The sequence below is a fragment of the Rhinoderma darwinii genome, chromosome 2, assembly GCF_050947455.1.
Source record: "Rhinoderma darwinii isolate aRhiDar2 chromosome 2, aRhiDar2.hap1, whole genome shotgun sequence".
Lineage (NCBI taxonomy): Eukaryota > Metazoa > Chordata > Amphibia > Anura > Rhinodermatidae > Rhinoderma > Rhinoderma darwinii.
The window spans coordinates 327883888-327910289 of NC_134688.1; the positions used below are offsets into that span (position 1 = coordinate 327883888).

At 41.8% G+C, this 26402-nt stretch overlaps 116 pseudogenes; all 116 read right to left on the reverse strand.

Moving 5' to 3' along the window:
* Positions 1–27: 27 nt before the first annotated feature.
* On the reverse strand, positions 28–146 carry LOC142744094 (5S ribosomal RNA; annotated as a pseudogene).
* Positions 147–213: 67 nt separating this feature from the next.
* LOC142745938 (5S ribosomal RNA) lies at positions 214–332 on the reverse strand (annotated as a pseudogene).
* Positions 333–399: 67 nt separating this feature from the next.
* Positions 400–518, reverse strand: LOC142746310 (5S ribosomal RNA; annotated as a pseudogene).
* A 67-nt stretch (positions 519–585) lies between these two features.
* On the reverse strand, positions 586–704 carry LOC142744123 (5S ribosomal RNA; annotated as a pseudogene).
* Positions 705–771: 67 nt separating this feature from the next.
* LOC142745378 (5S ribosomal RNA) lies at positions 772–890 on the reverse strand (annotated as a pseudogene).
* Positions 891–957: 67 nt separating this feature from the next.
* On the reverse strand, positions 958–1076 carry LOC142746162 (5S ribosomal RNA; annotated as a pseudogene).
* A 67-nt stretch (positions 1077–1143) lies between these two features.
* Positions 1144–1262, reverse strand: LOC142746272 (5S ribosomal RNA; annotated as a pseudogene).
* A 67-nt stretch (positions 1263–1329) lies between these two features.
* LOC142747247 (5S ribosomal RNA) lies at positions 1330–1448 on the reverse strand (annotated as a pseudogene).
* A 67-nt stretch (positions 1449–1515) lies between these two features.
* On the reverse strand, positions 1516–1634 carry LOC142744973 (5S ribosomal RNA; annotated as a pseudogene).
* Positions 1635–1701: 67 nt separating this feature from the next.
* LOC142744095 (5S ribosomal RNA) lies at positions 1702–1820 on the reverse strand (annotated as a pseudogene).
* A 67-nt stretch (positions 1821–1887) lies between these two features.
* Positions 1888–2006, reverse strand: LOC142745939 (5S ribosomal RNA; annotated as a pseudogene).
* Positions 2007–2073: 67 nt separating this feature from the next.
* On the reverse strand, positions 2074–2192 carry LOC142745880 (5S ribosomal RNA; annotated as a pseudogene).
* Positions 2193–2259: 67 nt separating this feature from the next.
* LOC142744124 (5S ribosomal RNA) lies at positions 2260–2378 on the reverse strand (annotated as a pseudogene).
* Positions 2379–2445: 67 nt separating this feature from the next.
* On the reverse strand, positions 2446–2564 carry LOC142745379 (5S ribosomal RNA; annotated as a pseudogene).
* A 67-nt stretch (positions 2565–2631) lies between these two features.
* LOC142744287 (5S ribosomal RNA) lies at positions 2632–2750 on the reverse strand (annotated as a pseudogene).
* A 253-nt stretch (positions 2751–3003) lies between these two features.
* LOC142744010 (5S ribosomal RNA) lies at positions 3004–3122 on the reverse strand (annotated as a pseudogene).
* A 253-nt stretch (positions 3123–3375) lies between these two features.
* Positions 3376–3494, reverse strand: LOC142743801 (5S ribosomal RNA; annotated as a pseudogene).
* Positions 3495–3561: 67 nt separating this feature from the next.
* On the reverse strand, positions 3562–3680 carry LOC142746844 (5S ribosomal RNA; annotated as a pseudogene).
* A 67-nt stretch (positions 3681–3747) lies between these two features.
* LOC142744814 (5S ribosomal RNA) lies at positions 3748–3866 on the reverse strand (annotated as a pseudogene).
* A 67-nt stretch (positions 3867–3933) lies between these two features.
* LOC142745093 (5S ribosomal RNA) lies at positions 3934–4052 on the reverse strand (annotated as a pseudogene).
* A 67-nt stretch (positions 4053–4119) lies between these two features.
* On the reverse strand, positions 4120–4238 carry LOC142745380 (5S ribosomal RNA; annotated as a pseudogene).
* A 67-nt stretch (positions 4239–4305) lies between these two features.
* Positions 4306–4424, reverse strand: LOC142746503 (5S ribosomal RNA; annotated as a pseudogene).
* A 67-nt stretch (positions 4425–4491) lies between these two features.
* On the reverse strand, positions 4492–4610 carry LOC142745552 (5S ribosomal RNA; annotated as a pseudogene).
* Positions 4611–4677: 67 nt separating this feature from the next.
* On the reverse strand, positions 4678–4796 carry LOC142746001 (5S ribosomal RNA; annotated as a pseudogene).
* Positions 4797–4863: 67 nt separating this feature from the next.
* LOC142746416 (5S ribosomal RNA) lies at positions 4864–4982 on the reverse strand (annotated as a pseudogene).
* Positions 4983–5049: 67 nt separating this feature from the next.
* LOC142746802 (5S ribosomal RNA) lies at positions 5050–5168 on the reverse strand (annotated as a pseudogene).
* A 67-nt stretch (positions 5169–5235) lies between these two features.
* Positions 5236–5354, reverse strand: LOC142745497 (5S ribosomal RNA; annotated as a pseudogene).
* A 67-nt stretch (positions 5355–5421) lies between these two features.
* Positions 5422–5540, reverse strand: LOC142746917 (5S ribosomal RNA; annotated as a pseudogene).
* A 67-nt stretch (positions 5541–5607) lies between these two features.
* On the reverse strand, positions 5608–5726 carry LOC142745158 (5S ribosomal RNA; annotated as a pseudogene).
* Positions 5727–5979: 253 nt separating this feature from the next.
* On the reverse strand, positions 5980–6098 carry LOC142744441 (5S ribosomal RNA; annotated as a pseudogene).
* A 67-nt stretch (positions 6099–6165) lies between these two features.
* On the reverse strand, positions 6166–6284 carry LOC142744921 (5S ribosomal RNA; annotated as a pseudogene).
* Positions 6285–6351: 67 nt separating this feature from the next.
* LOC142744410 (5S ribosomal RNA) lies at positions 6352–6470 on the reverse strand (annotated as a pseudogene).
* Positions 6471–6537: 67 nt separating this feature from the next.
* LOC142745074 (5S ribosomal RNA) lies at positions 6538–6656 on the reverse strand (annotated as a pseudogene).
* Positions 6657–6723: 67 nt separating this feature from the next.
* Positions 6724–6842, reverse strand: LOC142746523 (5S ribosomal RNA; annotated as a pseudogene).
* Positions 6843–6909: 67 nt separating this feature from the next.
* LOC142746707 (5S ribosomal RNA) lies at positions 6910–7028 on the reverse strand (annotated as a pseudogene).
* A 67-nt stretch (positions 7029–7095) lies between these two features.
* On the reverse strand, positions 7096–7214 carry LOC142746820 (5S ribosomal RNA; annotated as a pseudogene).
* Positions 7215–7281: 67 nt separating this feature from the next.
* Positions 7282–7400, reverse strand: LOC142746718 (5S ribosomal RNA; annotated as a pseudogene).
* Positions 7401–7467: 67 nt separating this feature from the next.
* Positions 7468–7598, reverse strand: LOC142747154 (5S ribosomal RNA; annotated as a pseudogene).
* Positions 7599–7665: 67 nt separating this feature from the next.
* Positions 7666–7784, reverse strand: LOC142745094 (5S ribosomal RNA; annotated as a pseudogene).
* A 67-nt stretch (positions 7785–7851) lies between these two features.
* Positions 7852–7970, reverse strand: LOC142745382 (5S ribosomal RNA; annotated as a pseudogene).
* Positions 7971–8037: 67 nt separating this feature from the next.
* Positions 8038–8156, reverse strand: LOC142746505 (5S ribosomal RNA; annotated as a pseudogene).
* Positions 8157–8223: 67 nt separating this feature from the next.
* Positions 8224–8342, reverse strand: LOC142745553 (5S ribosomal RNA; annotated as a pseudogene).
* Positions 8343–8409: 67 nt separating this feature from the next.
* LOC142746003 (5S ribosomal RNA) lies at positions 8410–8528 on the reverse strand (annotated as a pseudogene).
* A 67-nt stretch (positions 8529–8595) lies between these two features.
* LOC142746533 (5S ribosomal RNA) lies at positions 8596–8714 on the reverse strand (annotated as a pseudogene).
* Positions 8715–8781: 67 nt separating this feature from the next.
* LOC142746803 (5S ribosomal RNA) lies at positions 8782–8900 on the reverse strand (annotated as a pseudogene).
* A 67-nt stretch (positions 8901–8967) lies between these two features.
* On the reverse strand, positions 8968–9086 carry LOC142745498 (5S ribosomal RNA; annotated as a pseudogene).
* Positions 9087–9153: 67 nt separating this feature from the next.
* On the reverse strand, positions 9154–9272 carry LOC142746919 (5S ribosomal RNA; annotated as a pseudogene).
* Positions 9273–9339: 67 nt separating this feature from the next.
* LOC142745159 (5S ribosomal RNA) lies at positions 9340–9458 on the reverse strand (annotated as a pseudogene).
* Positions 9459–9711: 253 nt separating this feature from the next.
* LOC142744443 (5S ribosomal RNA) lies at positions 9712–9830 on the reverse strand (annotated as a pseudogene).
* A 67-nt stretch (positions 9831–9897) lies between these two features.
* Positions 9898–10016, reverse strand: LOC142744922 (5S ribosomal RNA; annotated as a pseudogene).
* Positions 10017–10083: 67 nt separating this feature from the next.
* Positions 10084–10202, reverse strand: LOC142744411 (5S ribosomal RNA; annotated as a pseudogene).
* A 67-nt stretch (positions 10203–10269) lies between these two features.
* Positions 10270–10388, reverse strand: LOC142746729 (5S ribosomal RNA; annotated as a pseudogene).
* Positions 10389–10455: 67 nt separating this feature from the next.
* LOC142746524 (5S ribosomal RNA) lies at positions 10456–10574 on the reverse strand (annotated as a pseudogene).
* A 67-nt stretch (positions 10575–10641) lies between these two features.
* On the reverse strand, positions 10642–10760 carry LOC142746740 (5S ribosomal RNA; annotated as a pseudogene).
* Positions 10761–10827: 67 nt separating this feature from the next.
* Positions 10828–10946, reverse strand: LOC142746821 (5S ribosomal RNA; annotated as a pseudogene).
* Positions 10947–11013: 67 nt separating this feature from the next.
* LOC142746132 (5S ribosomal RNA) lies at positions 11014–11136 on the reverse strand (annotated as a pseudogene).
* A 67-nt stretch (positions 11137–11203) lies between these two features.
* Positions 11204–11334, reverse strand: LOC142747155 (5S ribosomal RNA; annotated as a pseudogene).
* A 67-nt stretch (positions 11335–11401) lies between these two features.
* Positions 11402–11520, reverse strand: LOC142745383 (5S ribosomal RNA; annotated as a pseudogene).
* Positions 11521–11959: 439 nt separating this feature from the next.
* Positions 11960–12078, reverse strand: LOC142745528 (5S ribosomal RNA; annotated as a pseudogene).
* Positions 12079–12145: 67 nt separating this feature from the next.
* On the reverse strand, positions 12146–12264 carry LOC142744452 (5S ribosomal RNA; annotated as a pseudogene).
* Positions 12265–12517: 253 nt separating this feature from the next.
* Positions 12518–12636, reverse strand: LOC142746752 (5S ribosomal RNA; annotated as a pseudogene).
* Positions 12637–12703: 67 nt separating this feature from the next.
* On the reverse strand, positions 12704–12822 carry LOC142744663 (5S ribosomal RNA; annotated as a pseudogene).
* A 67-nt stretch (positions 12823–12889) lies between these two features.
* On the reverse strand, positions 12890–13008 carry LOC142744815 (5S ribosomal RNA; annotated as a pseudogene).
* A 67-nt stretch (positions 13009–13075) lies between these two features.
* LOC142746765 (5S ribosomal RNA) lies at positions 13076–13194 on the reverse strand (annotated as a pseudogene).
* A 67-nt stretch (positions 13195–13261) lies between these two features.
* On the reverse strand, positions 13262–13380 carry LOC142746777 (5S ribosomal RNA; annotated as a pseudogene).
* A 67-nt stretch (positions 13381–13447) lies between these two features.
* LOC142746633 (5S ribosomal RNA) lies at positions 13448–13566 on the reverse strand (annotated as a pseudogene).
* A 67-nt stretch (positions 13567–13633) lies between these two features.
* Positions 13634–13752, reverse strand: LOC142746788 (5S ribosomal RNA; annotated as a pseudogene).
* A 253-nt stretch (positions 13753–14005) lies between these two features.
* Positions 14006–14124, reverse strand: LOC142744301 (5S ribosomal RNA; annotated as a pseudogene).
* A 67-nt stretch (positions 14125–14191) lies between these two features.
* LOC142744011 (5S ribosomal RNA) lies at positions 14192–14310 on the reverse strand (annotated as a pseudogene).
* A 67-nt stretch (positions 14311–14377) lies between these two features.
* LOC142744816 (5S ribosomal RNA) lies at positions 14378–14496 on the reverse strand (annotated as a pseudogene).
* A 67-nt stretch (positions 14497–14563) lies between these two features.
* LOC142744413 (5S ribosomal RNA) lies at positions 14564–14682 on the reverse strand (annotated as a pseudogene).
* A 67-nt stretch (positions 14683–14749) lies between these two features.
* On the reverse strand, positions 14750–14868 carry LOC142746799 (5S ribosomal RNA; annotated as a pseudogene).
* A 67-nt stretch (positions 14869–14935) lies between these two features.
* LOC142746811 (5S ribosomal RNA) lies at positions 14936–15054 on the reverse strand (annotated as a pseudogene).
* Positions 15055–15121: 67 nt separating this feature from the next.
* LOC142744817 (5S ribosomal RNA) lies at positions 15122–15240 on the reverse strand (annotated as a pseudogene).
* Positions 15241–15493: 253 nt separating this feature from the next.
* Positions 15494–15612, reverse strand: LOC142744992 (5S ribosomal RNA; annotated as a pseudogene).
* Positions 15613–15679: 67 nt separating this feature from the next.
* LOC142744052 (5S ribosomal RNA) lies at positions 15680–15798 on the reverse strand (annotated as a pseudogene).
* A 67-nt stretch (positions 15799–15865) lies between these two features.
* LOC142745384 (5S ribosomal RNA) lies at positions 15866–15984 on the reverse strand (annotated as a pseudogene).
* Positions 15985–16423: 439 nt separating this feature from the next.
* On the reverse strand, positions 16424–16542 carry LOC142745554 (5S ribosomal RNA; annotated as a pseudogene).
* A 67-nt stretch (positions 16543–16609) lies between these two features.
* On the reverse strand, positions 16610–16728 carry LOC142746822 (5S ribosomal RNA; annotated as a pseudogene).
* A 253-nt stretch (positions 16729–16981) lies between these two features.
* LOC142745435 (5S ribosomal RNA) lies at positions 16982–17100 on the reverse strand (annotated as a pseudogene).
* A 439-nt stretch (positions 17101–17539) lies between these two features.
* Positions 17540–17658, reverse strand: LOC142745749 (5S ribosomal RNA; annotated as a pseudogene).
* Positions 17659–17725: 67 nt separating this feature from the next.
* LOC142746834 (5S ribosomal RNA) lies at positions 17726–17844 on the reverse strand (annotated as a pseudogene).
* A 67-nt stretch (positions 17845–17911) lies between these two features.
* Positions 17912–18030, reverse strand: LOC142746173 (5S ribosomal RNA; annotated as a pseudogene).
* A 67-nt stretch (positions 18031–18097) lies between these two features.
* On the reverse strand, positions 18098–18216 carry LOC142746846 (5S ribosomal RNA; annotated as a pseudogene).
* A 67-nt stretch (positions 18217–18283) lies between these two features.
* On the reverse strand, positions 18284–18402 carry LOC142744418 (5S ribosomal RNA; annotated as a pseudogene).
* Positions 18403–18469: 67 nt separating this feature from the next.
* On the reverse strand, positions 18470–18588 carry LOC142745046 (5S ribosomal RNA; annotated as a pseudogene).
* A 67-nt stretch (positions 18589–18655) lies between these two features.
* LOC142744547 (5S ribosomal RNA) lies at positions 18656–18774 on the reverse strand (annotated as a pseudogene).
* Positions 18775–18841: 67 nt separating this feature from the next.
* Positions 18842–18960, reverse strand: LOC142744818 (5S ribosomal RNA; annotated as a pseudogene).
* Positions 18961–19213: 253 nt separating this feature from the next.
* Positions 19214–19332, reverse strand: LOC142746857 (5S ribosomal RNA; annotated as a pseudogene).
* A 67-nt stretch (positions 19333–19399) lies between these two features.
* LOC142744752 (5S ribosomal RNA) lies at positions 19400–19518 on the reverse strand (annotated as a pseudogene).
* Positions 19519–19585: 67 nt separating this feature from the next.
* Positions 19586–19704, reverse strand: LOC142745082 (5S ribosomal RNA; annotated as a pseudogene).
* Positions 19705–19771: 67 nt separating this feature from the next.
* Positions 19772–19890, reverse strand: LOC142744819 (5S ribosomal RNA; annotated as a pseudogene).
* A 253-nt stretch (positions 19891–20143) lies between these two features.
* On the reverse strand, positions 20144–20262 carry LOC142746869 (5S ribosomal RNA; annotated as a pseudogene).
* A 67-nt stretch (positions 20263–20329) lies between these two features.
* Positions 20330–20448, reverse strand: LOC142744765 (5S ribosomal RNA; annotated as a pseudogene).
* A 67-nt stretch (positions 20449–20515) lies between these two features.
* LOC142745083 (5S ribosomal RNA) lies at positions 20516–20634 on the reverse strand (annotated as a pseudogene).
* A 67-nt stretch (positions 20635–20701) lies between these two features.
* LOC142745479 (5S ribosomal RNA) lies at positions 20702–20820 on the reverse strand (annotated as a pseudogene).
* A 67-nt stretch (positions 20821–20887) lies between these two features.
* Positions 20888–21006, reverse strand: LOC142744988 (5S ribosomal RNA; annotated as a pseudogene).
* Positions 21007–21073: 67 nt separating this feature from the next.
* Positions 21074–21192, reverse strand: LOC142744953 (5S ribosomal RNA; annotated as a pseudogene).
* Positions 21193–21445: 253 nt separating this feature from the next.
* Positions 21446–21564, reverse strand: LOC142746880 (5S ribosomal RNA; annotated as a pseudogene).
* A 67-nt stretch (positions 21565–21631) lies between these two features.
* On the reverse strand, positions 21632–21750 carry LOC142746088 (5S ribosomal RNA; annotated as a pseudogene).
* A 253-nt stretch (positions 21751–22003) lies between these two features.
* On the reverse strand, positions 22004–22122 carry LOC142746017 (5S ribosomal RNA; annotated as a pseudogene).
* Positions 22123–22561: 439 nt separating this feature from the next.
* On the reverse strand, positions 22562–22680 carry LOC142745556 (5S ribosomal RNA; annotated as a pseudogene).
* A 67-nt stretch (positions 22681–22747) lies between these two features.
* Positions 22748–22866, reverse strand: LOC142746893 (5S ribosomal RNA; annotated as a pseudogene).
* A 253-nt stretch (positions 22867–23119) lies between these two features.
* Positions 23120–23238, reverse strand: LOC142746905 (5S ribosomal RNA; annotated as a pseudogene).
* A 253-nt stretch (positions 23239–23491) lies between these two features.
* Positions 23492–23610, reverse strand: LOC142746918 (5S ribosomal RNA; annotated as a pseudogene).
* Positions 23611–23863: 253 nt separating this feature from the next.
* LOC142746930 (5S ribosomal RNA) lies at positions 23864–23982 on the reverse strand (annotated as a pseudogene).
* Positions 23983–24049: 67 nt separating this feature from the next.
* On the reverse strand, positions 24050–24168 carry LOC142743855 (5S ribosomal RNA; annotated as a pseudogene).
* A 67-nt stretch (positions 24169–24235) lies between these two features.
* Positions 24236–24354, reverse strand: LOC142746823 (5S ribosomal RNA; annotated as a pseudogene).
* Positions 24355–24421: 67 nt separating this feature from the next.
* Positions 24422–24540, reverse strand: LOC142746942 (5S ribosomal RNA; annotated as a pseudogene).
* A 67-nt stretch (positions 24541–24607) lies between these two features.
* LOC142746152 (5S ribosomal RNA) lies at positions 24608–24726 on the reverse strand (annotated as a pseudogene).
* A 67-nt stretch (positions 24727–24793) lies between these two features.
* On the reverse strand, positions 24794–24912 carry LOC142746070 (5S ribosomal RNA; annotated as a pseudogene).
* Positions 24913–24979: 67 nt separating this feature from the next.
* Positions 24980–25098, reverse strand: LOC142746954 (5S ribosomal RNA; annotated as a pseudogene).
* A 67-nt stretch (positions 25099–25165) lies between these two features.
* On the reverse strand, positions 25166–25284 carry LOC142744072 (5S ribosomal RNA; annotated as a pseudogene).
* Positions 25285–25537: 253 nt separating this feature from the next.
* LOC142744931 (5S ribosomal RNA) lies at positions 25538–25656 on the reverse strand (annotated as a pseudogene).
* A 253-nt stretch (positions 25657–25909) lies between these two features.
* On the reverse strand, positions 25910–26028 carry LOC142746359 (5S ribosomal RNA; annotated as a pseudogene).
* A 253-nt stretch (positions 26029–26281) lies between these two features.
* LOC142746965 (5S ribosomal RNA) lies at positions 26282–26400 on the reverse strand (annotated as a pseudogene).
* Positions 26401–26402: the final 2 nt, after the last annotated feature.

Consider the following 26402-nt stretch of genomic DNA (forward strand, 5'->3'; position numbering starts at 1 on the left):
AAACAAAATCTAAACAACATTATAAAAAGTCAACCGCACCACGGATTCCCAGACAGTCTCCCACACTGGTACTAGCGAGGCCTTAAGCTATGTAACTTCTGCGTTCTGACGAGAGCAGGCACATTCAGCTTAGAATGGCCATTGACATTAAATGCTTTAATCCATAGTCCTTTTTAATCGATTGTGAAACAAAATCTAAACGACATAATAGAAATTCAACCGCTCCACGGATTCCCAGACAGTCTCCCACACTGGTACTAGCGAGGCCTTAAGCTGTGTAACTTCTGCGATCTGACGAGAGCAGGCACATTCAGCTTAGAATGGCCATTGACGTTAAATGCTTTAATCCATAGTCCTATTTAATCTATTGTGAAACAAAATCTAAACGACATAATAATAAGTCAACCGCACCACGGATTCCCAGACAGTCACCCACACTGGTACTAGCGAGGCGTTAAGCTGTGTAACTCCTGCGATCTAACGAGAGCAGGTACATTCAGCTTAGAATGGCCATTGACATTAAATGCTTTAATCCATAGTCCTATTTAATCTATTGTGAAACAAAATCTAAACAACATAATAAATAGTCAACCGCACCACGGATTCCCAGACAGTCTCCCACACAGGTACTAGTGAGGCCTTAAGCTGTGTAACTTCTGCGATCTGACGAGAGCAGGCACATTCAGCTTAGAATGGCCATTGACATTAAAAGCCTTAATCCATAGTCCTATTTAATCTATTGTGAAACAAAATCTAAACAACATAATAAAAAGTCAACCGCACCACGCATTCCCAGACAGTCTCCCACACTGGTACCAGCGAGGCCTTAAGCTGTGTAACTTCTGCGATCTGACGAGAGCAGGGACATTCAGCTTAGAATGGCCATTGACATTAAAGGCGTTAATCCATAGTCCTTTTTAATCGATTGTGAAACAAAATCTAAACGACATAATAAAAACTCAACCGCACCACGGATTCCCAGACAGTCTCCCACACTGGTACTAGCGAGGCCTTAAGCTGTGTAACTTCTGCGTTTGGACGAGAGCAGGCACATTCAGCTTAGAATGGCCATTGACGTTAAATGTTTTAATCCATAGTCCTATTTAATCTATTGTGAAACAAAATCTAAACGACATAATAAAAAGTCAACCGCACCACGGATTCCCAGACAGTCTCCCACACTGGTACTAGCGAGGCGTTAAGCTGTGTAACTTCTGCGATCTGACGAGAGCAGGGACATTCAGCTTAGAATGGCCATTGACATTAAATGCTTTAATCCATAGTCCTTTTTAATCGATTGTGAAACAAAATCTAAACGACATAATAAAAATTCAACCGCACCACGGATTCCCAAACAGTCTCCCACACTGGTACTAGCGAGGCCTTAAGCTGTTTAACTTCTGCAATCTAACAAGAGCATGCACTTTCAGCTTAGAATGGCCATTGACATTAAATGCTTTAATCCATAGTCCTTTTTAATCGATTGTGAAACAAAATCTAAACGACATAATAAAAAGTCAACCGCACCACGGATTCCCAGACAGTCTCCCACACTGGTACTAGCGAGGACTTAAGCTGTGTAACTTCTGCGATCTGACGAGAGCAGGCACATTCAGCTTAGAATGGCCATTGACATTAAAAGCTTTAATCCATAGTCCTATTTAATCTATTGTGAAACAAAATCTAAACAACATTATAAAAAGTCAACCGCACCACGGATTCCCAGACAGTCTCCCACACTGGTACTAGCGAGGCCTTAAGCTATGTAACTTCTGCGTTCTGACGAGAGCAGGCACATTCAGCTTAGAATGGCCATTGACATTAAATGCTTTAATCCATAGTCCTTTTTAATCGATTGTGAAACAAAATCTAAACGACATAATAAAAATTCAACCGCTCCACGGATTCCCAGACAGTCTCCCACACTGGTACTAGCGAGGCCTTAAGCTGTGTAACTTCTGCGATCTGACGAGAGCAGGCACATTCAGCTTAGAATGGCCATTGACGTTAAATGCTTTAATCCATAGTCCTATTTAATCTATTGTGAAACAAAATCTAAACGACATAATAATAAGTCAACCGCACCACGGATTCCCAGACAGTCACCCACACTGGTACTAGCGAGGCGTTAAGCTGTGTAACTTCTGCGATCTAACGAGAGCAGGCACATTCAGCTTAGAATGGCCATTGACATTAAATGCTTTAATCCATAGTCCTATTTAATCTATTGTGAAACAAAATCTAAACAACATAATAAATAGTCAACCGCACCACGGATTCCCAGACAGTCTCCCACACAGGTACTAGTGAGGCCTTAAGCTGTGTAACTTCTGCGATCTGACGAGAGCAGGCACATTCAGCTTAGAATGGCCATTGACATTAAAAGCCTTAATCCATAGTCCTATTTAATCTATTGTGAAACAAAATCTAAACAACATAATAAAAAGTCAACCGCACCACGCATTCCCAGACAGTCTCCCACACTGGTACCAGCGAGGCCTTAAGCTGTGTAACTTCTGCGATCTGACGAGAGCAGGGACATTCAGCTTAGAATGGCCATTGACAGTAAAGGCATTAATCCATAGTCCTTTTTAATCGATTGTGAAACAAAATCTAAACGACATAATAAAAACTCAACCGCACCACGGATTCCCAGACAGTCTCCCACACTGGTACTAGCGAGGCCTTAAGCTGTGTAACTTCTGCGTTCGGACGAGAGCAGGCACATTCAGCTTAGAATGGCCATTGACGTTAAATGTTTTAATCCATAGTCCTATTTAATCTATTGTGAAACAAAATCTAAACGACATAATAAAAAGTCAACCGCACCACGGATTCCCAGACAGTCTCCCACACTGGTACTAGCGAGGCGTTAAGCTGTGTAACTTCTGCGATCTAACGAGAGCAGGCACATTCAGCTTAGAATGAGCATTGACTTTAAATGCTTTAATCCATAGTCCTTTTTAATCGATTGTGAAACAAAATCTAAACGACATAATAAAAAGTCAACCGCACCACGGATTCCCAGACAGTCTCCCACACTGGTACTAGCGAGGCCTTAAGCTGTGTAACTTCTGCGATCTGACGAGAGCAGGGACATTCAGCTTAGAATGGCCATTGACATTAAATGCTTTAATCCATAGTCCTTTTTAATCGATTGTGAAACAAAATCTAAACGACATAATAAAAATTCAACCGCACCACGGATTCCCAAACAGTCTCCCACACTAGTACTAGCGAGGCCTTAAGCTGTTTAACTTCTGCAATTTAACAAGAGCATGCACTTTCAGCTTAGAATGGCCATTGACATTAAATGCTTTAATCCATAGTCCTTTTTAATCGATTGTGAAACAAAATCTAAACGACATAATAAAAAGTCAACCGCACCACGGATTCCCAGACAGTCTCCCACACCGGTACTAGCGAGGCCTTAAGCTGTGTAACTTCTGCGATCTGACGAGAGCAGGTACATTCAGCTTAGAATGGCCATTGACATTAAAAGCCTTAATCCATAGTCCTATTTAATCTATTGTGAAACAAAATCTAAACAACATAATAAAAAGACAACCGCACCACGGATTCCCAGACAGTCACCCATACTGGTACTAGCGAGGCGTTAAGCTGTGTAACTTCTGCGATCTAACGAGAGCAGGCACATTCAACTTAGAATGGCCATTGACATTAAATGCTTTAATCCATAGTCCTTTTTAATCGATTGTGAAACAAAATCTAAACAACATAATAAAAATTCAACCGCACCACGGATTCCCAGACAGTCTCCCACACTGGTACTAGCGAGGCCTTAAGCTGTGTAACTTCTGCGATCTGACGAGAGCAGGCACATTCAGCTTAGAATGGCCATTGACATTAAAAGCCTTAATCCATAGTCCTATTTAATCTATTGTGAAACAAAATCTAAACAACATAATAAAAAGTCAACCGCACCACAGATTCCCAGACAGTCTCCCACACTGGTACAAGCGAGGCCTTAAGCTGTGTAACTTCTGCGATCTGACGAGAGCAGGCACATTCAGCTTAGAATGGCCATTGACATTAAAAGCCTTAATCCATAGTCCTATTTAATCTATTGTGAAACAAAATCTAAACAACATAATAAAAAGTCAACCGCACCACGCATTCCCAGACAGTCTCCCACACTGGTACCAGCGAGGCCTTAAGCTGTGTAACTTCTGCGATCTGACGAGAGCAGGGACATTCAGCTTAGAATGGCCATTGACATTAAAGGCTTTAATCCATAGTCCTTTTTAATCGATTGTGAAACAAAATCTAAACGACATAATAAAAACTCAACCGCACCACGGATTCCCAGACAGTCTCCCACACTGGTACTAGCGAGGCCTTAAGCTGTGTAACTTCTGCGATCTGACGAGAGCAGGCACATTCAGCTTAGAATGGACATTGACATTAAAAGCCTTAATCCATAGTCCTATTTAATCTATTGTGAAACAAAATCTAAACAACATAATAAAAAGTCAACCGCACCACGGATTCCCAGACAGTCTCCCACACTGGTACTAGCGAGGACTTAAGCTATGTAACTTCTGCGTTCTGACGAGAGCAGGCACATTCAGCTTAGAATGGCCATTGACCTTAAATGCTTTAATCCATAGTCCTTTTTAATCGATTATGAAACAAAATCTAAACGACATAATAAAAAGTCAACCGCACCACGGATTCCCAGACAGTCTCCCACACTGGTACTAGCGAGGCCTTAAGCTGAGTAACTTCTGCGATCTGACGAGAGTAGGCACATTCAGCTTAGAATGGCCATTGACATCAAATGCTTTAATCCATAGTCCTTTTTAATCGATTGTGAAACAAAATGTAAACGACATAATAAAAAGTCAACAGCACCACGGATTCCCAGACAGTCTCCCACACTGGTACTAGCGAGGCCTTAAGCTGTGTAACTTCTGCGATCTGACGAGAGCAGGGACATTCAGCTTAGAATGGCCATTGACATTAAATGCTTTAATCCATAGTCCTTTTTAATCGATTGTGAAACAAAATCTAAACGACATAATAAAAATTCAACCGCACAACGGATTCCGAGACAGTCTCCCACACTGGTACTAGCGAGGCCTTAAGCTGGGTAACTTCTGCGATCTGACGAGAGCAGGTGCATTCAGCTTAGAATGGCCATTGACATTAAATGCTTTAATCCATAGTCCTTTTTAATCGATTGTGAAACAAAATCTAAACGACATAATAAGAATTCAACCGCACCACGGATTCCCAGACAGTCTCCCACACTGGTACTAGCGAGGCCTTAAGCTGTGTAACTTCTGCGATCTGACGAGAGCAGGGACATTCAGCTTAGAATGGCTATTGACATTAAATGCTTTAATCCATAGTCCTTTTTAATCGATTGTGAAACAAAATCTAAACGACATAATAAGAATTCAACCGCACCACGGATTCCCAGACAGTCTCCCACACTGGTACTAGCGAGGCGTTAAGCTGTGTAACTTCTGCGATCTGACGAGAGCAGGCACATTCAGCTTAGAATGGCCATTGACATTAAAAGCCTTAATCCACAGTCCTATTTAATCTATTGTGAAACAAAATCTAAACAACATAATAAAAAGTCAACTGCACCACGGATTCCCAGACAGTCTCCCACACTGGTACTAGCGAGGCCTTAAGCTGTGTAACTTCTGCGATCTGACGAAAGCAGGGACATTCAGCTTAGAATGGCCATTGACATTAAATTCTTTAATCCATAGTCCTTTTTAATCGATTGTGAAACAAAATCTAAACGACATAATAAAAATTCAACCGCACCACGGATTCCCAGACAGTCTCCCACACTGGTACTAGCGAGGCCTTAAGATGTGTAACTTCTGCGTTCTGACTAGATCAGGCACATTCAGCTTAGAATGGCCATTGACGTTAAATGCTTTAATCCATAGTCCTATTTAATCTATTGTGAAACAAAATCTAAACTACATAATAAAAAGTCAACCGCACCACGGATTCCCAGACAGTCTCCCACACTGGTACTAGCGAGGCCTTAAGCTGTGTAACTTCTGCGATCTGACGAGAGCAGGCACATTCAGCTTAGAATGGCCATTGTCATTAAAAGCCTTAATCCATAGTCCTATTTAATCTATTGTGAAACAAAATCTAAACGACATAATAAAAAGTCAATCGCACCACAGATTCCCAGACAGTCTCCCACACTGGTACTAGCGAGGCCTTAAACTGTGTAACTTCTGCGATCTGACGAGAGCAGGCACATTCAGCTTAGAATGGCCATTGACATGAAATGCTTTAATCCATAGTCCTTTTTAATCGATTGTGATACAAAATCTAAACGACATAATAAAAAGGCAACCGCACCACGGATTCCCAGACAGTCTCCCACACTGGTACTAGCGAGGCCTTAAGCTGTGTAACTTCTGCGATCTGACGAGAGCAGGCACATTCAGCTTAGAATGGCCATTGACATTAAATGCTTTAATCCATAGTCCTTTTTAATCGATTGTGAAACAAAATCTAAACGACATAATAAAAAGTCAACCGCACCACGGATTCCCAGACAGTCTCCCACACTGGTACTAGCGAGGCCTTAAGCTGTGTAACTTCTGCGATCTGACAAGAGCAGGCACATTCAGCTTAGAATGGCCATTGACGTTAAATGCTTTAATCCATAGTCCTATTTAATCTATTGTGAAACAAAATCTAAACGACATAATAAAAAGTCAACCGCACCACGGATTCCCAGACAGTCTCCCACAATGGTACTAGCGAGGCCTTATGCTGTGTAACTTCTGCGATCTGACGAGAGCAGGCACATTCAGTTTAGAATGGCCATTGACATTAAATGCTTTAATCCATAGTGCTTTTTAATCGATTGTGAAACAAAATCTAAACGACATAATAAAAAGTCAACCGCACCACGGATTCCCAGACAGTCTCCCACACTGGTACTAGCGAGGCCTTAAGCTGTGTAACTTCTGCGATCTGACGAGAGCAGGCACATTCAGCTTAGAATGGCCATTGACGTTAAATGCTTTAATCCATAGTCCTATTTATTCTGTTGTGAAACAAAATCTAAACGACATAATAAAAAGTCAACCGCACCACGGATTCCCAGACAGTCTCCCACACTGGTACTAGCGAGGTGTTAAGCTGTGTAACTTCTGCGATCTAACGAGAGCAGGCACATTCAGCTTAGAATGGCCATTGACATTAAATGCTTTAATCCATAGTCCTTTTTAATCGATTGTGAAACAAAATCTAAACGACATAATAAAAAGTCAACCGCACCACGGATTCCCAGACAGTCTCCCACACTGGTACTAGCGAGGCCTTAAGCTGTGTAACTTCTGCGATCTGACGAGAGCAGGCACATTCAGCTTAGAATGGCCATTGACATTAAATGCTTTAATCCATAGTCCTTTTTAATCGATTGTGAAACAAAATCTAAACGACATAATAAAAAGTCAACCGCACCACGGATTCCCAGAAAGTCTCCCACACAGTCTCCCACACTGGTACTAGCGAGGCCTTAAGCTGTGTAACTTCTGCGATCTGACGAGAGCAGGCACATTCAGCTTAGAATGGCCATTGACATTAAAAGCCTTAATCCATAGTCCTATTTAATCTATTGTGAAACAAAATCTAAACAACATAATAAAAAGTCAACCGCACCACAGATTCCCAGACAGTCTCCCACACTGGTACAAGCGAGGCCTTAAGCTGTGTAACTTCTGCGATCTGACGAGAGCAGGCACATTCAGCTTAGAATGGCCATTGACATTAAAAGCCTTAATCCATAGTCCTATTTAATCTATTGTGAAACAAAATCTAAACAACATAATAAAAAGTCAACCGCACCACGCATTCCCAGACAGTCTCCCACACTGGTACCAGCGAGGCCTTAAGCTGTGTAACTTCTGCGATCTGACGAGAGCAGGGACATTCAGCTTAGAATGGCCATTGACATTAAAGGCTTTAATCCATAGTCCTTTTTAATCGATTGTGAAACAAAATCTAAACGACATAATAAAAACTCAACCGCACCACGGATTCCCAGACAGTCTCCCACACTGGTACTAGCGAGGCCTTAAGCTGTGTAACTTCTGCGATCTGACGAGAGCAGGCACATTCAGCTTAGAATGGACATTGACATTAAAAGCCTTAATCCATAGTCCTATTTAATCTATTGTGAAACAAAATCTAAACAACATAATAAAAAGTCAACCGCACCACGGATTCCCAGACAGTCTCCCACACTGGTACTAGCGAGGACTTAAGCTATGTAACTTCTGCGTTCTGACGAGAGCAGGCACATTCAGCTTAGAATGGCCATTGACCTTAAATGCTTTAATCCATAGTCCTTTTTAATCGATTATGAAACAAAATCTAAACGACATAATAAAAAGTCAACCGCACCACGGATTCCCAGACAGTCTCCCACACTGGTACTAGCGAGGCCTTAAGCTGAGTAACTTCTGCGATCTGACGAGAGTAGGCACATTCAGCTTAGAATGGCCATTGACATCAAATGCTTTAATCCATAGTCCTTTTTAATCGATTGTGAAACAAAATGTAAACGACATAATAAAAAGTCAACAGCACCACGGATTCCCAGACAGTCTCCCACACTGGTACTAGCGAGGCCTTAAGCTGTGTAACTTCTGCGATCTGACGAGAGCAGGGACATTCAGCTTAGAATGGCCATTGACATTAAATGCTTTAATCCATAGTCCTTTTTAATCGATTGTGAAACAAAATCTAAACGACATAATAAAAATTCAACCGCACAACGGATTCCGAGACAGTCTCCCACACTGGTACTAGCGAGGCCTTAAGCTGGGTAACTTCTGCGATCTGACGAGAGCAGGTGCATTCAGCTTAGAATGGCCATTGACATTAAATGCTTTAATCCATAGTCCTTTTTAATCGATTGTGAAACAAAATCTAAACGACATAATAAGAATTCAACCGCACCACGGATTCCCAGACAGTCTCCCACACTGGTACTAGCGAGGCCTTAAGCTGTGTAACTTCTGCGATCTGACGAGAGCAGGGACATTCAGCTTAGAATGGCTATTGACATTAAATGCTTTAATCCATAGTCCTTTTTAATCGATTGTGAAACAAAATCTAAACGACATAATAAGAATTCAACCGCACCACGGATTCCCAGACAGTCTCCCACACTGGTACTAGCGAGGCGTTAAGCTGTGTAACTTCTGCGATCTGACGAGAGCAGGCACATTCAGCTTAGAATGGCCATTGACATTAAAAGCCTTAATCCACAGTCCTATTTAATCTATTGTGAAACAAAATCTAAACAACATAATAAAAAGTCAACTGCACCACGGATTCCCAGACAGTCTCCCACACTGGTACTAGCGAGGCCTTAAGCTGTGTAACTTCTGCGATCTGACGAAAGCAGGGACATTCAGCTTAGAATGGCCATTGACATTAAATTCTTTAATCCATAGTCCTTTTTAATCGATTGTGAAACAAAATCTAAACGACATAATAAAAATTCAACCTCACCACGGATTCCCAGACAGTCTCCCACACTGGTACTAGCGAGGCCTTAAGCTGTGTAACTTCTGCGTTCTGACTAGATCAGGCACATTCAGCTTAGAATGGCCATTGACGTTAAATGCTTTAATCCATAGTCCTATTTAATCTATTGTGAAACAAAATCTAAACGACATAATAAAAAGTCAACCGCACCACGGATTCCCAGACAGTCTCCCACACTGGTACTAGCGAGGCCTTAAGCTGTGTAACTTCTGCGATCTGACGAGAGCAGGCACATTCAGCTTAGAATGGCCATTGTCATTAAAAGCCTTAATCCATAGTCCTATTTAATCTATTGTGAAACAAAATCTAAACGACATAATAAAAAGTCAATCGCACCACAGATTCCCAGACAGTCTCCCACACTGGTACTAGCGAGGCCTTAAACTGTGTAACTTCTGCGATCTGACGAGAGCAGGCACATTCAGCTTAGAATGGCCATTGACATGAAATGCTTTAATCCATAGTCCTTTTTAATCGATTGTGATACAAAATCTAAACGACATAATAAAAAGGCAACCGCACCACGGATTCCCAGACAGTCTCCCACACTGGTACTAGCGAGGCCTTAAGCTGTGTAACTTCTGCGATCTGACGAGAGCAGGCACATTCAGCTTAGAATGGCCATTGACATTAAATGCTTTAATCCATAGTCCTTTTTAATCGATTGTGAAACAAAATCTAAACGACATAATAAAAAGTCAACCGCACCACGGATTCCCAGACAGTCTCCCACACTGGTACTAGCGAGGCCTTAAGCTGTGTAACTTCTGCGATCTGACGAGAGCAGGCACATTCAGCTTAGAATGGCCATTGACGTTAAATGCTTTAATCCATAGTCCTATTTAATCTATTGTGAAACAAAATCTAAACGACATAATAAAAAGTCAACCGCACCACGGATTCCCAGACAGTCTCCCACAATGGTACTAGCGAGGCCTTATGCTGTGTAACTTCTGCGATCTGACGAGAGCAGGCACATTCAGTTTAGAATGGCCATTGACATTAAATGCTTTAATCCATAGTGCTTTTTAATCGATTGTGAAACAAAATCTAAACGACATAATAAAAAGTCAACCGCACCACGGATTCCCAGACAGTCTCCCACACTGGTACTAGCGAGGCCTTAAGCTGTGTAACTTCTGCGATCTGACGAGAGCAGGCACATTCAGCTTAGAATGGCCATTGACGTTAAATGCTTTAATCCATAGTCCTATTTATTCTGTTGTGAAACAAAATCTAAACGACATAATAAAAAGTCAACCGCACCACGGATTCCCAGACAGTCTCCCACACTGGTACTAGCGAGGTGTTAAGCTGTGTAACTTCTGCGATCTAACGAGAGCAGGCACATTCAGCTTAGAATGGCCATTGACATTAAATGCTTTAATCCATAGTCCTTTTTAATCGATTGTGAAACAAAATCTAAACGACATAATAAAAAGTCAACCGCACCACGGATTCCCAGACAGTCTCCCACACTGGTACTAGCGAGGCCTTAAGCTGTGTGTGTAACTTCTGCGATCTGACGAGAGCAGGCACATTCAGCTTAGAATGGCCATTGACATTAATTGCTTTAATCCATAGTCCTTTTTAATCGATTGTGAAACAAAATCTAAACGACATAATAAAAAGTCAACCGCACCACGGATTCCCAGAAAGTCTCCCACACAGTCTCCCACACTGGTACTAGCGAGGCCTTAAGCTGTGTAACTTCTGCGATCTGACGAGAGCAGGCACATTCAGCTTAGAATGGCCATTGACATTAAAAGCCTTAATCCATAGTCCTATTTAATCTATTGTGAAACAAAATCTAAACAACATAATAAAAAGTCAACCGCACCACGCATTCCCAGACAGTCTCCCACACTGGTACCAGCGAGGCCTTAAGCTGTGTAACTTCTGCGATCTGACGAGAGCAGGGACATTCAGCTTAGAATGGCCATTGACATTAAAGGCTTCAATCCATAGTCCTTTTTAATCGATTGTGAAACAAAATCTAAACGACATAATAAAAACTCAACCGCACCACGGATTCCCAGACAGTCTCCCACACTGGTGCTAGCGAGGCCTTACGCTGTGTAACTTCTGCGTTCGGACGAGAGCAGGCACATTCAGCTTAGAATGGCCATTGACGTTAAATGCTTTAATCCATAGTCCTATTTAATCTATTGTGAAACAAAATCTAAACGACATAATAAAAAGTCAACCGCACCACGGATTCCCAGACAGTCTCCCACACTGGTACTAGCGAGGCGTTAAGCTGTGTAACTTCTGCGATCTAACGAGAGCAGGCACATTCAGCTTAGAATGAGTATTGACTTTAAATGCTTTAATCCATAGTCCTATTTAATCTATTGTGAAACAAAATCTAAACAACATAATAAAAAGTCAACCGCACCACGGATTCCCAGACAGTCTCCCACACTGGTACTAGCGAGGACTTAAGCTATGTAACTTCTGCGTTCTGACGAGAGCAGGTACATTCAGCTTAGAATAGCCATTGACGTTAAATGCTTTAATCCATAGTCCTTTTTAATCGATTGTGAAACAAAATCTAAACGACATAATAAAAAGTCAACCGCACCACGGATTCCCAGACAGTGTCCCACACTGGTACTAGCGAGGCCTTAAGCTGTGTAACTTCTGCGATCTGACGAGAGCAGGCACATTCAGCTTAGAATGGCCATTGACGTTAAGTGATTTAATCCATAGTCCTATTTAATCTATTGTGAAACAAAATCTAAACGACATAATAAAAAGTCAACCGCACCACGGATTCCCAGACAGTCTCCCACACTGGTACTAGCGAGGCGTTAAGCTGTGTAACTTCTGCGATCTAACGAGAGCAGGCACATTCAGCTTAGAATGAGCATTGACTTTAAATGCTTTAATCCATAGTCCTATTTAATCTATTGTGAAACAAAATCTAAACAACATAATAAAAAGTCAACCGCACCACGGATTCCCAGACAGTCTCCCACACTGGTACTAGCGAGGCCTTAAGCTGTGTAACTTCTGCGATCTGACGAGAGCAGGCACATTCAGCTTAGAATGGCCATTGACATTAAAAGCCTTAATCCATAGTCCTATTTAATCTATTGTGAAACAAAATCTAAACAACATAATAAAAAGTCAACCGCACCACGGATTCCCAGACAGTCTCCCACACTGGTACTAGCGAGGCCTTAAGCTGTGTAACTTCTGCGATCTGACGAGAGCAGGGACATTAAGCTTAGAATGGCCATTGACATTAAATGCTTTAATCCATAGTCCTTTTTAATCTATTGTGAAACAAAATCTAAACGACATAATAAAAATTCAACCGCACCACGGATTCCCAGACAGTCTCCCACACTGGTACTAGCGAGGCCTTAAGCTGTGTAACTTCTGCGATCTGACGAGAGCAGGCACATTCAGCTTAGAATGGCCATTGACATTAAATGCTTTAATCCATAGTCCTTTTTAATCGATTGTGAAACAAAATCTAAACGACATAATAAAAAGTCAACCGCACCACGGATTCCCAGACAGTCTCCCACACTGGTACTAGCGAGGCCTTAAGCTGTGTAACTTCTGCGATCTGACGAGAGCAGGCACATTCAGCTTAGAATGGCCATTGACGTTAAATGCTTTAATCCATAGTCCTATTTAATCTATTGTGAAACAAAATCTAAACGACATAATAAAAAGTCAACCGCACCACGGATTCCCAGACAGTCTCCCACACTGGTACTAGCGAGGCCTTAAGCTGTGTAACTTCTGCGATCTGACGAGAGCAGGCACATTCAGCTTAGAATGGCCATTGACATTAAATGCTTTAATCCATAGTCCTTTTTAATCGATTGTGAAACAAAATCTAAACGACATAATAAAAATTCAACCGCACCACGGATTCCCAGACAGTCTCCCACACTGGTACTAGCGAGGACTTAAGCTATGTAACTTCTGCGTTCTGACGAGAGCAGGCACATTCAGCTTAGAATGGCCATTGACATTAAATGCTTTAATCCATAGTCCTTTTTAATCGATTGTGAAACAAAATCTAAACGACATAATAAAAAGTCAACCGCACCACGGATTCCCAGACAGTCTCCCACACTGGTACTAGCGAGGCCTTAAGCTGTGTAACTTCTGCGATCTGACGAGAGCAGGCACATTCAGCTTAGAATGGCCATTGACGTTAAGTGATTTAATCCATAGTCCTATTTAATCTATTGTGAAACAAAATCTAAACGACATAATAAAAAGTCAACCGCACCACGGATTCCCAGACAGTCTCCCACACTGGTACTAGCGAGGCGTTAAGCTGTGTAACTTCTGCGATCTAACGAGAGCAGGCACATTCAGCTTAGAATGAGCATTGACTTTAAATGCTTTAATCCATAGTCCTATTTAATCTATTGTGAAACAAAATCTAAACAACATAATAAAAAGTCAACCGCACCACGGATTCCCAGACAGTCTCCCACACTGGTACTAGCGAGGCCTTAAGCTGTGTAACTTCTGCGATCTGACGAGAGCAGGCACATTCAGCTTAGAATGGCAATTGACATTAAAAGCCTTAATCCATAGTCCTTTTTAATCTATTGTGAAACAAAATCTAAACAACATAATAAAAAGTCAACCGCACCACGGATTCCCAGACAGTCTCCCACACTGGTACTAGCGAGGCCTTAAGCTGTGTAACTTCTGCGATCTGACGAGAGCAGGGACATTCAGCTTAGAATGGCCATTGACATTAAATGCTTTAATCCATAGTCCTTTTTAATCTATTGTGAAACAAAATCTAAACGACATAATAAAAATTCAACCGCACCACGGATTCCCAGACAGTCTCCCACACTGGTACTAGCGAGGCCTTAAGCTGTGTAACTTCTGCGATCTGACGAGAGCAGGCACATTCAGCTTAGAATGGCCATTGACATGAAATGCTTTAATCCATAGTCCTTTTTAATCGATTGTGAAACAAAATCTAAACGACATAATAAAAAGGCAACCGCACCACGGATTCCCAGACAGTCTCCCACACTGGTACTAGCGAGGCCTTAAGCTGTGTAACTTCTGCGATCTGACGAGAGCAGGCACATTCAGCTTAGAATGGCCATTGACATTAAACGCTTTAATCCATAGTCCTTTTTAATCGATTGTGAAACAAAATCTAAACGACATAATAAAAAGTCAACCGCACCACGGATTCCCAGACAGTCTCCCACACTGGTACTAGCGAGGCCTTAAGCTGTGTAACTTCTGCGATCTGACGAGAGCAGGCACATTCAGCTTAGAATGGCCATTGACGTTAAATGCTTTAATCCATAGTCCTATTTAATCTATTGTGAAACAAAATCTAAACGACAAAATAAAAAGTCAACCGCACCACGGATTCCCAGACAGTCTCCCACACTGGTACTAGCGAGGCCTTAAGCTGTGTAACTTCTGCGATCTGACGAGAGCAGGCACATTCAGCTTAGAATGGCCATTGACATTAGATGCTTTAATCCATAGTCCTTTTTAATCGATTGTGAAACAAAATCTAAACGACATAATAAAAATTCAACCGCACCACGGATTCCCAGACAGTCTCCCACACTGGTACTAGCGAGGCCTTAAGCTGTGTAACTTCTGCGATCTGACGAGAGCAGGCACATTCAGCTTAGAATGGCCATTGACGTTAAATGCTTTAATCCATAGTCCTATTTAATCTATTGTGAAACAAAATCTAAACGACATAATAAAAAGTAAACCGCACCACGGATTCCCAGACTGTCTCCCACACTGGTACTAGCGAGGTGTTAAGCTGTGTAACTTCTGCGATCTAACGAGAGCAGGCACATTCAGCTTAGAATGGCCATTGACATTAAATGCTTTAATCCATAGTCCTTTTTAATCGATTGTGAAACAAAATCTAAACGACATAATAAAAAGTCAACCGCACCACGGATTCCCAGACAGTCTCCCACACTGGTACTAGCGAGGCCTTAAGCTGTGTAACTTCTGTGATCTGACGAGAGCAGGCACATTCAGCTTAGAATGGCCATTGACATTAAATGCTTTAATCCATAGTCCTTTTTAATCGATTGTGAAACAAAATCTAAACGACATAATAAAAAGTCAACCGCACCACGGATTCCCAGAAAGTCTCCCACACTGGTACTAGCGAGGCCTTAAGCTGTGTAACTACTGCGATCTGACGAGAGCAGGCACATTCAGCTTAGAATGGCCATTGACATTAAAAGCCTTAATCCATAGTCCTATTTAATCTATTGTGAAACAAAATCTAAACAACATAATAAAAAGTCAACCGCACCACGCATTCCCAGACAGTCTCCCACACTGGTACCAGCGAGGCCTTAAGCTGTGTAACTTCTGCGATCTGACGAGAGCAGGGACATTCAGCTTAGAATGGCCATTGACATTAAAGGCTTTAATCCATAGTCCTTTTTAATCGATTGTGAAACAAAATCTAAACGACATAATAAAAACTCAACCGCACCACGGATTCCCAGACAGGCTCCCACACTGGTGCTAGCGAGGCCTTACGCTGTGTAACTTCTGCGTTCGGACGAGAGCAGGCACATTCAGCTTAGAATGGCCATTGACGTTAAATGCTTTAATCCATAGTCCTATTTAATCTATTGTGAAACAAAATCTAAACGACATAATAAAAAGTCAACCGCACCACGGATTCCCAGACAGTCTCCCACACTGGTACTAGCGAGGCATTAAGCTGTGTAACTTCTGCGATCTAACGAGAGCAGGCACATTCAGCTTAGAATGAGTATTGACTTTAAATGCTTTAATCCATAGTCCTATTTAATCTATTGTGAAACAAAATCTAAACAACATAATAAAAAGTCAACCGCACCACGGATTCCCAGACAGTCTCCCACACTGGTACTAGCGAGGACTTAAGCTATGTAACTTCTGCGTTCTGACGAGAGCAGGCACATTCAGCTTAGAATGGCCATTGACGTTAAATGCTTTAATCCATAGTCCTTTTTAATCGATTGTGAAACAAAATCTAAACGACATAATAAAAAGTCAACCGCACCACGGATTCCCAGACAGTCTCCCACACTGGTACTAGCGAGGCCTTAAGCTGTGTAACTTCTGCGATCTGACGAGAGCAGGCACATTCAGCTTAGAATGGCCATTGACGTTAAGTGATTTAATCCATAGTCCTATTTAATCTATTGTGAAACAAAATCTAAACGACATAATAAAAAGTCAACCGCACCACGGATTCCCAGACAGTCTCCCACACTGGTACTAGCGAGGCGTTAAGCTGTGTAACTTCTGCGATCTAACGAGAGCAGGCACATTCAGCTTAGAATGAGCATTGACTTTAAATGCTTTAATCCATAGTCCTATTTAATCTATTGTGAAACAAAATTTAAACAACATAATAAAAAGTCAACCGCACCACGGATTCCCAGACAGTCTCCCACACTGGTACTAGCGAGGACTTAAGCTGTGTAACTTCTGCGATCTGACGAGAGCAGGGACATTCAGCTTAGAATGGCCATTGACATTAAAGGCTTTAATCCATAGTCCTTTTTAATCGATTGTGAAACAAAATCTAAACGACATAATAAAAACTCAACCGCACCACGGATTCCCAGACAGTCTCCCACACTGGTGCTAGCGAGGCCTTACGCTGTGTAACTTCTGCGTTCGGACGAGAGCAGGCACATTCAGCTTAGAATGGCCATTGACATTAAATGCTTTAATCCATAGTCCTATTTAATCTATTGTGAAACAAAATCTAAACGACATAATAAAAAGTCAACCGCACCACGGATTCCCAGACAGTCTCCCACACTGGTACTAGCGAGGCGTTAAGCTGTGTAACTTCTGCGATCTAACGAGAGCAGGCACATTCAGCTTAGAATGAGTATTGACTTTAAATGCTTTAATCCATAGTCCTATTTAATCTATTGTGAAACAAAATCTAAACAACATAATAAAAAGTCAACCGCACCACGGATTCCCAGACAGTCTCCCACACTGGTACTAGCGGGGACTTAAGCTATGTAACTTCTGCGTTCTGACGAGAGCAGGCACATTCAGCTTAGAATGGCCATTGACGTTAAATGCTTTAATCCATAGTCCTTTTTAATCGATTGTGAAACAAAATCTAAACGACATAATAAAAAGTCAACCGCACCACGGATTCCCAGACAGTCTCCCACACTGGTACTAGCGAGGCCTTAAGCTGTGTAACTTCTGCGATCTGACGAGAGCAGGCACATTCAGCTTAGAATGGCCATTGACGTTAAGTGATTTAATCCATAGTCCTATTTAATCTATTGTGAAACAAAATCTAAACGACATAATAAAAAGTCAACCGCACCACGGATTCCCAGACAGTCTCCCACACTGGTACTAGCGAGGCGTTAAGCTGTGTAACTTCTGCGATCTAACGAGAGCAGGCACATTCAGCTTAGAATGGCCATTGACATTAAAAGCCTTAATCCATAGGCCTATTTAATCTATTGTGAAACAAAATCTAAACAACATAATAAAAAGTCAACCGCACCACGGATTCCCAGACAGTCTCCCACACTGGTACTAGCGAGGCCTTAAGCTGTGTAACTTCTGCGATCTGACGAGAGCAGGCACATTCAGCTTAGAATGGCCATTGACATAAAAAGCCTTAATCCATAGTCCTATTTAATCTATTGTGAAACAAAATCTAAACGACATAATAAAAAGTCAACCGCACCACGGATTCCCAGACAGTCTCCCACACTAGTACTAGCGAGGCCTTAAGCTGTGTAACTTCTGCGATCTGACGAGAGCAGGCACATTCAGCTTAGAATGGCCATTGACATTAAATGCTTTAATCCATAGTCCTTTTTAATCGATTGTGAAACAAAATCTAAACGACATAATAAAAAGACAACCGCACCACGGATTCCCAGACAGTCTCCCACACTGGTACTAGCGAGGCCTTAAGCTGTGTAACTTCTGCGTTCTGACGAGAGCAGGCACATTCAGCTTAGAATGGCCAATGACGTTAAATGCTTTAATCCATAGTCCTATTTAATCTATTGTGAAACAAAATCTAAACGACATAATAAAAAGTCAACCGCACCACGGATTCCCAGACAGTCTCCCACACTGGTACTAGCGAGGCCTTAAGCTGTGTAATTTCTGCGATCTGACGAGAGCAGGCACATTCAGTTTAGAATGGCCATTGACATTAAATGCTTTAATCCATAGTCCTTTTTAATCGATTGTGAAACAAAATCTAAACGACATAATAAAAATTCAACCGCACCACGGATTCCCAGACAGTCTCCCACACTGGTACTAGCGAGGCCTTAAGCTGTGTAACTTCTGCGATCTGACGAGAGCAGGCACATTCAGCTTAGAATGGCCATTGACGTTAAATGCTTTAATCCATAGTCCTATTTAATCTATTGTGAAACAAAATCTAAACGACATAATAAAAAGTAAACCGCACCACGGATTCCCAGACAGTCTTCCACACTGGTACTAGTGAGGTGTTAAGCTGTGTAACTTCTGCGATCTAACGAGAGCAGGCACATTCAGCTTAGAATGGCCATTGACATTAAATGCTTTAATCCATAGTCCTTTTTAATCGATTGTGAAACAAAATCTAAACGACATAATAAAAAGTCAACCGCACCACGGATTCCCAGACAGTCTCCCACACTGGTACTAGCGAGGCCTTAAGCTGTGTAACTTCTGCGATCTGACGAGAGCAGGCACATTCAGCTTAGAATGGCCATTGACATTAAATGCTTTAATCCATAGTCCTATTTAATCTATTGTGAAACAAAATCTAAACAACATAATAAAAAGTCAACCGCACCACGGATTCCCAGACAGTCTCCCACACTGGTACTAGCGAGGCCTTAAGCTGTGTAATTTCTGCGATCTGACGAGAGCAGGCACATTCAGCTTAGAATGGCCATTGACATTAAATGCTTTAATCCATAGTCCTTTTTAATCGATTGTGAAACAAAATCTAAACAACATAATAAAAAGTCAACTGCACCACGGATTCCCAGACAGTCTCCCACACTGGTACTAGGGAGGCCTTAAGCTGTGTAACTTCTGCGATCTGACGAGAGCAGGCACATTCAGCTTAGAATGGCCATTGACATGAAATGCTTTAATCCATAGTCCTTTTTAATCGATTGTGAAACAAAATCTAAACGACATAATAAAAATTCAACCGCACCACGGATTCCCAGACAGTCTCCCACACTGGTACTAGCGAGGCCTTAAGCTGTGTAACTTCTGCGATCTGACGAGAGCAGGCACATTCAGCTTAGAATGGCCATTGACGTTAAATGCTTTAATCCATAGTCCTATTTAATCTATTGTGAAACAAAATCTAAACGACATAATAAAAAGTAAATCGCACCACGGATTCCCAGACAGTCTTCCACACTGGTACTAGTGAGGTGTTAAGCTGTGTAACTTCTGCGATCTAACGAGAGCAGGCACATTCAGCTTAGAATGGCCATTGACATTAAATGCTTTAATCCATAGTCCTTTTTAATCGATTGTGAAACAAAATCTAAACGACATAATAAAAAGTCAACCGCACCACGGATTCCCAGACAGTCTCCCACACTGGTACTAGCGAGGCCTTAAGCTGTGTAACTTCTGCGATCTGACGAGAGCAGGCACATTCAGCTTAGAATGGCCATTGACATTAAATGCTTTAATCCATAGTCCTATTTAATCTATTGTGAAACAAAATCTAAACAACATAATAAAAAGTCAACCGCACCACGGATTCCCAGACAGTCTCCCACACTGGTACTAGCGAGGCCTTAAGCTGTGTAATTTCTGCGATCTGACGAGAGCAGGCACATTCAGCTTAGAATGGCCATTGACATTAAATGCTTTAATCCATAGTCCTTTTTAATCGATTGTGAAACAAAATCTAAACAACATAATAAAAAGTCAACTGCACCACGGATTCCCAGACAGTCTCCCACACTGGTACTAGGGAGGCCTTAAGCTGTGTAACTTCTGCGATCTGACGAGAGCAGGCACATTCAGCTTAGAATGGCCATTGACATGAAATGCTTTAATCCATAGTCCTTTTTAATCGATTGTGAAACAAAATCTAAACGACATAATAAAAAGTCAACCGCACCACGGATTCCCAGACAGTCTCCCACACTGGTACTAGCGACGCCTTAAGCTGTGTAACTTCTGCGATCTGACGAGAGCAGGCACATTCAGCTTAGAATGGCCATTGACGTTAAATGCTTTAATCCATAGTCCTATTTAATCTATTGTGAAACAAAATCTAAACGACATAATAAAAAGTCAACCGCACCACGGATTCCCAGACAGTCTCCCACAATGGTACTAGCGAGGCCTTAAGCTGTGTAATTTCTGCGATCTGACGAGAGCAGGCACATCCAGTTTAGAATGGCCATTGACATTAAATGCTTTAATCCATAGTCCTTTTTAATCGATTGTGAAACAAAATCTAAACGACATAATAAAAATTCAACTGCACCACGGATTCCCAGACAGTCTCCCACACTGGTACTAGCGAGGCCTTAAGCTGTGTAACTTCTGCGATCTGACGAGAGCAGGCACATTCAGCTTAGAATGGCCATTGACGTTAAATGCTTTAATCCATAGTCCTATTTAATCTATTGTGAAACAAAATCTAAACGACATAATAAAAAGTAAACCGCACCACGGATTCCCAGACAGTCTCCCACACTGGTACTAGTGAGGTGTTAAGCTGTGTAACTTCTGCGATCTAACGAGAGCAGGCACATTCAGCTTAGAATGGCCATTGACATTAAATGCTTTAATCCATAGTCCTTTTTAATCGATTGTGAAACAAAATCTAAACGACATAATAAAAAGTCAACCGCACCACGGATTCCCAGACAGTCTCCCACACTGGTACTAGCGAGGCCTTAAGCTGTGTAACTTCTGCGATCTGACGAGAGCAGGCACATTCAGCTTAGAATGGCCATTGACATTAAATGCTTTAATCCATAGTCCTATTTAATCTATTGTGAAACAAAATCTAAACAACATAATAAAAAGTCAACCGCACCACGCATTCCCAGACAGTCTCCCACACTGGTACCAGCGAGGCCTTAAGCTGTGTAACTTCTGCGATCTGACGAGAGCAAGGACATTCAGCTTAGAATGGCCATTGACATTAAAGGCTTTAATCCATAGTCCTTTTTAATCGATTGTGAAACAAAATCTAAACGACATAATAAAAACTCAACCGCACCACGGATTCCCAGACAGTCTCCCACACTGGTGCTAGCGAGGCCTTACGCTGTGTAACTTCTGCGTTCGGACGAGAGCAGGCACATTCAGCTTAGAATGGCCATTGACGTTAAATGCTTTAATCCATAGTCCTATTTAATCTATTGTGAAAAAAAATCTAAACGACATAATAAAAAGTCAACCGCACCACGGATTCCCAGACAGTCTCCCACACTGGTACTAGCGAGGCCTTAAGCTGTGTAACTTCTGCGATCTGATGAGAGCAGGGACATTCGGCTTAGAATGGTCATTGACATTAAATGCTTTAATCCATAGTCCTTTTTAATCGATTGTGAAACAAAATCTAAACGACATAATAAAAAGTCAACCGCACCACGGATTCCCAGACAGTCTCCCACACTGGTACTAGCGAGGCGTTAAGCTGTGTAACTTCTGCGATCTAACGAGAGCAGGGACATTCGGCTTAGAATGGTCATTGACATTAAATGCTTTAATCCATAGTCCTTTTTAATCGATTGTGAAACAAAATCTAAACGACATAATAAAAAGTCAACCGCACCACGGATTCCCAGACAGTCTCCCACACTGGTACTAGCGAGGCGTTAAGCTGTGTAACTTCTGCGATCTAACGAGAGCAGGCACATTCAGCTTAGAATGAGTATTGACTTTAAATGCTTTAATCCATAGTCCTATTTAATCTATTGTGAAACAAAATCTAAACAACATAATAAAAAGTCAACCGCACCACGGATTCCCAGACAGTCTCCCACACTGGTACTAGCGAGGACTTAAGCTATGTAACTTCTGCGTTCTGACGAGAGCAGGCACATTCAGCTTAGAATGGCCATTGACGTTAAATGCTTTAATCCATAGTCCTTTTTAATCGATTGTGAAACAAAATCTAAACGACATAATAAAAAGTCAACCGCACCACGGATTCCCAGACAGTCTCCCACACTGGTACTAGCGAGGCCTTAAGCTGTGTAACTTCTGCGATCTGACGAGAGCAGGCACATTCAGCTTAGAATGGCCATTGACGTTAAGTGATTTAATCCATAGTTCTATTTAATCTATTGTGAAACAAAATCTAAACGACATAATAAAAAGTCAACCGCACCACGGATTCCCAGACAGTCTCCCACACTGGTACTAGCGAGGCGTTAAGCTGTGTAATTTCTGCGATCTAACGAGAGCAGGCACATTCAGCTTAGAATGAGCATTGACTTTAAATGCTTTAATCCATAGTCCTATTTAATCTATTGTGAAACAAAATCTAAACAACATAATAAAAAGTCAACCGCACCACGGATTCCCAGACAGTCTCCCACACTGGTACTAGCGAGGCCTTAAGCTGTGTAACTTCTGCGATCTGACGAGAGCAGGCACATTCAGCTTAGAATGGCCATTGACATAAAAAGCCTTAATCCATAGTCCTATTTAATCTATTGTGAAACAAAATCTAAACAACATAATAAAAAGGCAACCGCACCACGGATTCCCAGACAGTCTCCCACACTGGTACTAGCGAGGCCTTAAGCTGTGTAACTTCTGTGAACTGACGAGAGCAGGCACATTCAGCTTAGAATGGCCATTTACATTAAATGCTTTAATCCATAGTCCTTTTTAATCGATTGTGAAACAAAATCTAAACGACATAATAAAAAGTCAACCGCACCACGGATTCCCAGACAGTCTCCCACACTGGTACTAGCGAGGCCTTAAGCTGTGTAACTTCTGCGATCTGACGAGAGCAGGCACATTCAGCTTAGAATGGCCATTGACATAAAAAGCCTTAATCCATAGTCCTATTTAATCTATTGTGAAACAAAATCTAAACAACATAATAAAAAGGCAACCGCACCACGGATTCCCAGACAGTCTCCCACACTGGTACTAGCGAGGCCTTAAGCTGTGTAACTTCTGTGAACTGACGAGAGCAGGCACATTCAGCTTAGAATGGCCATTTACATTAAATGCTTTAATCCATAGTCCTTTTTAATCGATTGTGAAACAAAATCTAAACGACATAATAAAAAGTCAACCGCACCACGGATTCCCAGACAGTCTCCCACACTGGTACTAGCGAGGCCTTAAGCTGTGTAACTTCTGCGATCTGACGAGAGCAGGCACATTCAGCTTAGAATGGCCATTGACATAAAAAGCCTTAATCCATAGTCCTATTTAATCTATTGTGAAACAAAATCTAAACGACATAATAAAAAGTCAACCGCACCACGGATTCCCAGACAGTCTCCCACACTGGTACTAGCGAGGCCTTAAGCTGTGTAACTTCTGCGATCTGACGAGAGCAGGCACATTCAGCTAAGAATGGCCATTGACATGAAATGCTTTAATCCATAGTCCTTTTTAATCTATTGTGAAACAAAATCTAAACGACATAATAAAAAGTCAACCGCACCACGGATTCCCAGACAGTCTCCCACACTGGTACTAGCGAGGTGTTAAGCTGTGTAACTTCTGCGATCTAACGAGAGCAGGCACATTCAGCTTAGAATGGCCATTGACATTAAATGCTTTAAAACATAGTCCTTTTTAATCGATTGTGAAACAAAATCTAAACGACATAATAAAAAGTCAACCGCACCACGGATTCCCAGACAGTCTCCCACACTGGTACTAGCGAGGCCTTAAGCTGTGTAACTTCTGCGATCTGACGAGAGCAGGCACATTCAGCTTAGAATGGCCATTGACATTAAAAGCCTTAATCCATAGTCCTATTTAATCTATTGTGAAACAAAATCTAAACAACATAATAAAAAGTCAACCGCACCACGGATTCCCAGGCAGTCTCCCACACTGGTATTAGCGAGGCCTTAAGCTGTGTAACTTCTGCGATCTGACGAGAGCAGGGACATTCAGCTTAGAATGGCCATGGACATTAAAGGCTTTAATCCATAGTCCTTTTTAATCGATTGTGAAACAAAATCTAAACGACATAATAAAAATTCAACCACACCACGGATTCCCAGACAGTCTCCCACATTGGTACTAGCGAGGCCTTAAGCTGTGTAACTTCTGCGTTCTGACGAGAGCAGGCACATACAGCTTAGAATGGCTATTGACGTTAAATGCTTTAATCCATAGTCCTATTTAATCTATTGTGAAACATAATCTAAACGACATAATAAAAAGTCAACCGCACCACGGATTCCCAGACAGTCTCCCACACTGGTACTAGCGAGGCCTTAAGCTGTGTAACTTCTGCGATCTGACGAGAGCAGGCACATTCAGCTTAGAATGGCCATTGACATTAAATGCTTTAATCCATAGTCCTTTTTAATCTATTGTGAAACAAAATCTAAACGACATAATAAAAAGTCAACTGCACCACGGATTCCCAGACAGTCTCCCACACTGGTACTAGCGAGGCCTTAAGCTGTGTAACTTCTGCGATCTGACGAGAGCAGGGACATTCAGCTTAGAATGGCCATTGACATTAAATGCTTTAATCCATAGTCCTTTTTAATCGATTGTGAAACAAAATCTAAACGACATAATAAAAATTCAACCACACCACGGATTCCCAGACAGTCTCCCACACTGGTACTAGCGAGGCCTTAAGCTGTGTAACTTCTGTGATTTGACGAGAGCAGGCACATTCAGCTTAGAATGGCCATTGACATTAAATGCTTTAATCCATAGTCCTTTTTAATCGATTGTGAAACAAAATCTAAACGACATAATAAGTAGTCAACCGCACCACGGATTCCCAGCCAGTCTCCCACACTGGTACTAGCGAGGCCTTAAGCTGTGTAACTTCTGCGATCTGACGAGAGCAAGCACATTCAGCTTAGAATGGCCATTGACATTAAAAGCCTTAATCCATAGTCCTATTTAATCTATTGTGAAACAAAATCTAAACAACATAATAAAAAGGCAACCGCACCACGGATTCCCAGACAGTCTCCCACACTGGTACTAGCGAGGCCTTAAGCTGTGTAACTTCTGTGAACTGACGAGAGCAGGCACATTCAGCTTAGAATGGCCATTTACATTAAATGCTTTAATCCATAGTCCTTTTTAATCGATTGTGAAACAAAATCTAAACGACATAATAAAAAGTCAACCGCACCACGGATTCCCAGACAGTCTCCCACACTGGTACTAGCGAGGCCTTAAGCTGTGTAACTTCTGCGATCTGACGAGAGCAGGCACATTCAGTTTAGAATGTCCATTGACATAAAAAGCCTTAATCCATAGTCCTATTTAATCTATTGTGAAACAAAATCTAAACAACATAATAAAAAGGCAACCGCACCACGGATTCCCAGACAGTCTCCCACACTGGTACTAGCGAGGCCTTAAGCTGTGTAACTTCTGTGAACTGACGAGAGCAGGCACATTCAGCTTAGAATGGCCATTTACATTAAATGCTTTAATCCATAGTCCTTTTTAATCGATTGTGAAACAAAATCTAAACGACATAATAAAAAGTCAACCGCACCACGGATTCCCAGACAGTCTCCCACACTGGTACTAGCGAGGCCTTAAGCTGTGTAACTTCTGCGATCTGACGAGAGCAGGCACATTCAGCTTAGAATGGCCATTGACAT